This window comes from Aythya marila, assembly GCF_965140915.1.
Source record: "Aythya marila genome assembly, chromosome: 3".
In the NCBI taxonomy this organism is placed as follows: Eukaryota; Metazoa; Chordata; class Aves; order Anseriformes; family Anatidae; genus Aythya; species Aythya marila.
In genome coordinates this window covers 10419489-10427802 of record NC_139044.1, presented here as the reverse complement: position 1 = coordinate 10427802, position 8314 = coordinate 10419489, and the positions used below count along the sequence as shown (strand labels likewise).

Below are 8314 nucleotides of genomic sequence, written 5' to 3'. Positions count from 1 at the left end.
AGTGAGACGGGCACAGCCCACGGCCCTGCACCCCGCGCTGCTTTGGCTCAGCCCCAGGCGATCCTTTATCAGACTTCCCTGATATTTAAGTGCTGGGCATTAAAATGAAAGCTTAGTCTTAGTTTACTGTTGCATGAGGAGGTATTATTGAGGTTATTTGTCTCTGGGAAGATCTGTATTGGCCCTTGTCAGTCCATGCTGAAGATATTTATCTTTCTACTAGCCCAGGTGATTGATTGTGTCCAGTCGATACTGTCCTATGCCGATGTCTTGTTCTGTCTTAGTTGTGTTTTGTTTTTTTTTAATCTCACTGTATAGTTGAAACCACTTAAATATTTTATTGCAGAAAATGCAGGCTCAGCATGTAAATTTAGCAGCTGAACTATATTTATATCCATGCAAATACACATACTTTTACAGACACGGGGCTTTTATTTTATCTAAACCGATTTGATCCTAAGTGTTGGGATCGTTGTCGGATTGTTAACGGTGTCTGCGAGCATCGTTTTATATCGGGACTTAAACAAGTCTCCCGTAAAGCAGCGTTGTGGTTTCTTTCAGTTGGAAAGATCAGAGACTGCAATAAAAGGAGCCCGGAGAAATGGATGACCCTAACAGGAAAGAGATCCCCAGGAACATCTTGAGCGAATTCATCGCTGCATGTTGACATCGAGCGGAGGGATGGTCTCAGAAAGCCTCCTTTCATCATCTATATAGCAGTTCTAGGCAAAGGCCCCCGAAAGTGATGTTGCTTAGGTTAACCCGAAGCTTTGTCTTCCTGATGGATTTGAGAATTTAGGTCACTGTCAACAGCCACTGCGGGGAAGACAGCGGAGGTTCGGGATATTTGTAAAGCACCACTCTTCAGCTAGAGCCTTCCCCGCGTGGCTGAGCTTGGGTAATTGAGTTTATGAGGACCCATCATCTGTTTCAGCCCAAAGTCAGCTGGGTTAATTTAGGGCAGGGCTGACTAGCTGGCAGGGGAGAGCACTTCCAACCTACCCCAGCCATTACCGCGGCAGGCTGGCCTAAAGCCAGCGTGGAGCCTACAAGGAGTTGGAGTATATTTAGCTCCGGCTTGTTCCGAAGTTGCCCCCGCAACTTCGTGCACGGCCCTGGTTCCTCTCGGAGGGCTTGGGAGGAAACTGCAGTGTTACAGCAAGGGCAGTCCTACTCTGAAATCTTTCTGCTGAGCATCAAAGTGCCCAGATTTGGAAGTTTTACCTGTTCTGAAGGGTGGGGAGGAGCAGATTTCATCCATTTGCGACATAGTCTCACCTTACCTGCATTTTGAAACACTGCCATAGCTTTTTAATAACTGTTTAGCAACAATTGTTCTGAAAAGCACTCAGGATAGAGCTGGACAAGACTGTAAATACTCCATACAGCATCTAACAGGTATTTGTAACGTTATTAAGACAAGTCAGCGAGGGACCAGGTGTTATTGCTCCAAGAAGGGACATGGCCCTGCTGTTACTGCAAAAAAAACCATAGCCCTTAGAGTATTTAGGGAGAAGTGCTCCAGATTACAGCCTCCCCTAGCACACACACCCTTTTGCAAGCGTGGAAGCGTCCTCCTCATCCATTCCAACTTTGGCTTCAGTTTGTTGTCTCCCAGAAATGTCAGGCAGCTTTATAGGATTTCCAGTTACAAACGGTACAAGTTTTAGCACATCTCACGGGCAAGGGAATATGATGTAGTTTATGATCTGATAAAAGTAAACCTGAGGGAGCTGTTCCTAAAAGTGCCACACAGGGTCAAGGATGAGATCACATCTGAGAAGGCAGCGGTAGTATCAAATACCTTTTGTAAAGCAATGACATCAAGGGGTTTTGAAAGCTGGCCTGGATTCAGCAGCCCTGATTGGCTCCCAGTGATGTCAACCATGTGCCTATAATGCCCAGTAAATGTCTCATTCTTCTTCCTTTTTAGGGATAATCACCCCCTAATAACAGCAGCAAGTGACTTTAGGGCGCTCAGGGCGCACTCCGAGCTGGCGGTGATATGCTTTGAACAGCCAGAGCCAATGGGACCGAGGAGTAAGACCTGGGAGTTTTTGTAAGGCAAATTTTGCCCGTTTGGCACCTTTCTCACCCCATCACAGCACACACACACCTTTGAGGTTTGAGATCTTAACCTGCCTTTCCTGGGGCTGCCAGAAGCCTCCGTTTCCAATGCAGCCTCATATATCGGTGGTTAACGAGGAAAGAGCATTACTCAAGCCCATGGGCAATGGCCGTGGTCCACTGCGATGGCACAGCCACTGAGGGAGCAGACTTTCCATCCCTATCATAGTCCCTTTTGGAGGATGGAGAGGAGAGCTCGTGCTTTTGCTGCTGGAGGGAATTCTCCACGGAAGGGTTTCTCTGCACGTCGGACATAAAAATGGAGTTTGGAAAATCCTGACTTTTCCCTACGCCTGCCTATGGCAGGTAGGAAACCGGGTTCATTCCTGGGCATAAGGTAATTAGGTATTGCAGTGATGATGATGAATACCAAATAACCTTAATATGAGGAGCTCCACCAGGGGTATTGCTAGACAAGGATAACCGTGGTGTTACGCCTGACTCTTGCATAATCAGGAACATGGAGGGCTGAGGTTTTCGTAGACGTGCCCCACACATTCATAAATAACACGCACAAGCTCCCTGTTGCCTCGTATGCTGATGTGCCCTTGTATTACAGCTTGCTTTTGCAGTAAAAGCCCATTCTTTTAATAAAACGGCTTTGTGAAATAGAAAATTTCAATTATTTGGGATTTGATTCACTACCCGAGCAAAGAATGACATTATCAAGATGAATTCAGCAAGAGGGGGTTAAAAGGCTCTTAGAAGAACTAAGGGATGGCTGACAGCGCATGCAAAGAGTAGTCCAGAGGCCAGGAGACATCTCTTTTCACCGTGTCATCTGCATGTGGCATAATCCGATTCTTTTGCAAGTATATTAAATAAATTCTCGTACGACCTGCACAAAGACAGAGAGAGAGCACCTCAGAGCAGAGAGGGAAGGGTACTGATATTTGAGGGACATGGTTGAAAAAAAAAAAAAAACAAACACGACAGACTGATTGTAAACTTATTTTAAAATGTATTACTAATACATGAGTGTGGCCCTCTTGCTCCGCAATTGGTATTTTTGCAGGACTTGTGTGTTCAGGATATGAAATTACCCTAATTGACACCATCTTGGCCCCTAATCTGGGGGTGTTAGTTGAAGAAGGCACCTGGCTGGGGGTAGTTGCTCCGTGTAGACCCACCTGAAGCTGGTTGCAATCAGGGAGCCTTCAACGTGTCCCCAGGCATCTGTCCCACCTCGCAGCTATCTCAAATCTGCGCTGAAATGCCCCACCTGCTGCTGCCCTGCTAGTCTGCCACGTCTCTGAGCTAGTGCTCCTCACCTGGTGGGCACAGGAAAGAGACCACAGCCTTCCAGGAAGCTTTTCCAGAGGGTTATGTGAGGGCTGTGTCCCTCCTGGTGATCTGGTGCGTTCCCTTCTGCTGGGGCTGGAGGTTGTGCCCGGCTGGCTGCCGCGTCCCGCTGCTGGTAATCCCTCTCGCTGACCCTGGGCTCGGGTTTGTTTGCTAAGCTGGGATCTGTAAGGCTGCAGTCTAACAATTCCACCACTTGTTCTAAATTAGTGGAGGGTGAGAATTAACAGATGGTGTCATTATCAAAAGCTGTTCGAGTGTTGAAACAACATAAATCCCACAAATACAGAAAAACAAATACAAACTGCAGTAATTTTTCCAATATCTGTTGAATAATAATCACGCTTTGCATTTATACTCTGCTTTTTGCTCTGCAGCTTTTGAAGTGCTTCCAGATCATACCTAAAGCTCAACCCGGAGTCAAGCACCGTGTTATCAACTCTCCTGAAGTCTGAGGTGTGGTCCGGCGAGTAAGGGCTTACATCAGGGAGCTGCGGGGGGACCCTGGCTTCTGCTCCTGGCTCTGCTGCTGCTGCTTCAGCTGAATGCTCTTGGGTAAGTGACTTCGCTTCTCCAGCCACGAGGTTCTAAACAGGCATGGTGATGTTTTGTTTCCCTTGCGAAGTGCTCTCTTTTCAGCAGAGAAGTGCTATTTTGTGAGGTATGGATGTTATTATTGTCACTGTTACTCTCGAAGAGCGTGTGTTGCAGGTGCAGGGCATGAATTACCTGCTTTCAATGAGGACATCAGGTTTCTAGCTGGTGCCTTTCTAGAAGCTTGATGTTTTTGGACTGTCCTGGGGTACATGCCATAAAGCAAAGATGTTTTCATCGTTGAATCATAAAGATTTCTCAGGACCCTTGTGTTCTCTGCTTTCTGCATGTTGCATCTTCATAGTATGCTGGCATGTTTCCTTCGTCCTTCCTGTGCTCGTGCAGGTGTAACCGAGTGGTCATGCAGTTAATTTTACTAAATAATTTTAGCAAGGAAGTGGTATAATGAATAAACTTGAGCTCACTTTCTTGCACCCCCTACTTCAGGATTGCAAGGAGCAGTTGTGGGGTATTAAGGCTCTGCGTAACAGTGGGAATGGAGCCTGTCAATAAAATCAGCACATGGTTGTTGTGTTTCAGTTGCTCATTTCAAAAAATGTTTATGATATGAATAGTATTTGCTTTGTTTGGCCCAAAGGGTGCTTTTTTTCTGATAAATGTCTTGGAGAAGTGGATTTTCATAATAAATATTGAGAGAGGGGTACTGCAGGAGGGGAGACTCTCAAATCAATTGTGGGCAGTTCTAGACCCAAAAAAACAGGCTTGTATATTTGTATGTGTGTAAGTTTTCTATGTTCATTCACACACGTGTGATGCTGGAGGGGACCCTTAGCATCGTTTGCTTGGTTTGCGTTAGTGAAGCGGTTCAGGATTTGTTCTCTGGTCTTCTGGGCAAATGTCACAGTATGGCTCATATCTTTGTGGTCTAAAACTTTTCACCCCAAAACTTGACAAAACTTTTAAAGTATAAGCCAGGTGTCCTATAAACTGCATTCCTGTTGCACCTCGTGCTGCCTTAGCCGTTCTCCTGGCAGAGGATGGGGCAGGGGGCAGCAGGACGGTGTCAGCCAGGGGATGGGGTTGCCCCCAGCAGGCATCACCGCACCAAATCCCACAGCGACTTCATCCAGGACTCAGAATCTGGTTGTCTTCCTTTGTATACCAAAGCTTTAGGAGCGATGCTTATTTACTCCTTTGGTACTAGCCAGATGAAAAGAAGAAAGAAGAGGCTCCTTGAGGCTTTTCTAGCCTTGACACCATTTGAGGCTTTATAAATGTGGGTTTCAGCTGCGCTTGATGCAAGTTACTGAAAACTGGCAAACCAGCCTGTAAGCCAGCACAACACAACCACAAGTTTGGCAACAAACGACTGCTGCCAGATGCCTTTGCTGTTCCTTTAGCTTTCTATGGATTCAAGGCACTTCACTCTTTTTTGTTGTTGGAAATACTTTCAAAGTAGAACACAGTGTTTTGGGTTGTCTAGCCAAAGTTTAGCTGTCCGTTTGCATCTTTGCCAGACTTCCTGTTTTCAGCAAAAACAATTTATTATCTTACTGGTTCTTTAGACCTGAAAGGATTTGCAAGCACAAATAAACTTCTGTGTTTTTTTCATTCTTCATGGCCTTTCAAAGAATAAACTCACTTGCTTCCTCTCAATTATGTGGTCTATACTAGCAAAGAGAAGTATTTAACCTTTGGACTGCTAGCAAGAATCAGAAAACCATTTTAATTATGCAAAACTTCTGCGCTCTGAACTTTTAAAGAAGGGATAATTATTTTTTGCATTTGCTAGGAATAATTTTTTTTCAGGTGGTTGGGCAATGGTATCGATCTGCCATGTGCACGTTAAGGGAGCTTGGAGTGAGTTAAAACTTGAAGTCTTTTAAGAGATGTTTTTTTTTTAAAGATTTTATTAATTGACAATGAGTGAGTGATATATTCTGCTCAGGAACATTTTGTTCCTAGAGAATTATTATTGACAATCCCTGGCCGTGTTGTCACAAAATGGAAAATCTATGACAAGCCTGCAGAAGCCTTCCCGTTTAACGCCGCCACCAAATCAGATCTGTAAGTAAGAAACGAGGCAGGGAAGATGTGTGTTGGCTCTGTGGAGGGAAAGCAACGTGTGGCTGCAAAGCAAAGCCCTGCTTCAAGGATATTGTCCAATTGCAGAGGAATCTTCTCTCTAAAAAATGAAACATTTATCAAAACAAAATAAAAACTAAATTATGTGGGGGTGAAAATCCTTGTCATTCTTACCCAATGCCATTGTAGGGTGAGGAGGGCGCTTACCAAAAGTGTGTCTGTAAAATGGACTTCAGCAGGAGTAGGTTTTCAGGGCAGGCAGTAGTAACTCAGCGTTAGACAGCTCTTTCTGCCTGTGCTTTCAGGAATTATTACACGTTACCTGCAACTGTTCGGAAGATGTTGAAGCCTATTTTTTTTGTACCGTACTTCAAAGGATTTGCAAATTCTTTGAAGGTGACTTAACATCTATTAAATGATTCTGAAAGGGGGGGAGGGGGGAGTCTAAAGCCTTCCAAAAAAAAAAAAGTTTAAAGGATATGTTTAATATTAGTGTTGGAAATGCGCTATAAATCCTCCAAGTTTATGTGTATCAGCGTCTTTGAGATGGCATTTATCATAGCGAGGGGAGAAGGAACAACTTGTGGAGGAATGGATCTTTTTAGCGGTTTAATGTGTTCCTCTCTGTTGTAGGGAGGGAAAAAAAAAACAACTAACATTTGAGCAGAACCCCCCAGCTACCCAGAAATCCTTTACCAGTTGTGACTCCCTGACAAGCGCTACGTTGGCAGGATGCTGCTGTCGTTTTCATAAGGAAAACTGTACTTTTGGCTATTTTTTATCAGTCTGTCTGTGCTTTCAGCTAGGTAATAGGAAGACCTGCCTTCTCGCACATCAAGCGATATGTTTCAAAGCCTGAATAACAAAAGTAAAAATGCTGACACTTTTTTTGGAGCCAGCACTTCGGAGAGTTTTGTGACAGGCCATCCATTAAGAAGGGTATCAAAATCTAAGACGTGCCAGGCAGAGAGATGCAGGTGGGACTTGCTGGCTGGGAAAGCATTTCTTTCCAGTGGATTTCAGCTTCTAGCTGCTGAACAAAACTCCTTGGGTTTGGGTTTTTCAAGATCTCTGCGTTTCTCCTTTCAAAGTGCGAGTGTTTAAAGAGATACAGGAAATAATTTTTGATACCACCAGCTTCAAAGAAATCAACTATTTAGTATCCTCGGCTCTCAGCTTAATTTGCTAAATCATGCTGCTTCTGAAACGTGTCGCAAAATTATTGTTCTCCAGGGAAATAATTACCATTCCTCTTACTAGTGCGGGGTGTGTGCGCGCATGTGTTCGTCAGCAGAGGAATTCAACCAGATGAATTTAAAGGAAGCCTTTTTTCAGTAACACTGAGTCGATATCCGAAAAAGAAAGGGATGCTTATCTATCGATTCTTGGAAAACCAGGACTGTATCTTACTGACAGGAAACGCTCCTTTGGTATGGTTTTCCTGGAAGCGAAATCAGTTTGTCCTGTAAGGGTATGCGGATGAAATCAGGCTGGTGGATGTGGGCATCCACATGATGGGTTTTCATCTTGCCACAAGGTAGCCATGGGATTTTGGCTTGCGGTGCTCACTGAGTGAGGCAGTGGCATCCAACATCTGGCAGGGCTGAGCCTGTGCGTAAAAGCCTTGATTCTGGATGCCCTAACCTAAACCATTCCCCGAAAGAAGGAATTTAATTGATGTGCGAGGGCTTTGTCAGAGGGAAACCGGTGGTGGGGAAGTTCTCCTGGCAGGAGAAGTGCCTGGCCTGAGACCGTGTGTGCTTCACAGGGAGGGATTTGGGTGGGATGCTGGAACAGAAGGGAACCCCCTGAACTTCAGCACAGAGCCCAAAACCCTCCTGGGGGGTTCTCAGGTGGCTACAACTGACAGAAGCTGCAGTTTGTGATGTTTATAATAAATAGGGGAGCTGTGCAGGCTGTGGTGTTTGGGGCAGCCTTTTGGGACACAGCACAGCCCTCGGATGGGTGCTGCCTGCCCTGTGCTCCCCTGGGGAAGGTGAGGAGCAGGGCGATGCCTCCAGGAGCTTGCAGTCTGGCCTGGCTCTTGGCTCTCCCAGCAGAAGTTTTGGACGTGCTCAGCTGGCGGGCTGTGTATGGCTCTTTCAACACCTATCCAGAGCTCCCAGTGAATCCGAGGGAATGCCTGTAAAAGTTCCTACATCTGTTTCCTTCCTGAAGCTCCGTAGGCAGCTTGTTGCTCTTTGCTTATGGCCTGTCAAGGGAGCGGGGAGAGAATACTGTATTT

General features: G+C 45.5%; 1 protein-coding gene across 1 annotated transcript in view; it reads left to right on the top strand.

The window, feature by feature from the left end:
• The first annotated feature begins 3960 nt into the window (after positions 1–3960).
• The window catches only part of MEIS1 (Meis homeobox 1), a 195529-nt gene continuing 191175 nt past the window's right edge, over positions 3961–8314 (top strand). The window contains exon 1 of the mRNA XM_082756015.1: positions 3961–3984. The gene's annotated coding sequence lies outside the window, so the exon portion shown is untranslated. The remainder of the gene's footprint in view (positions 3985–8314) is intronic.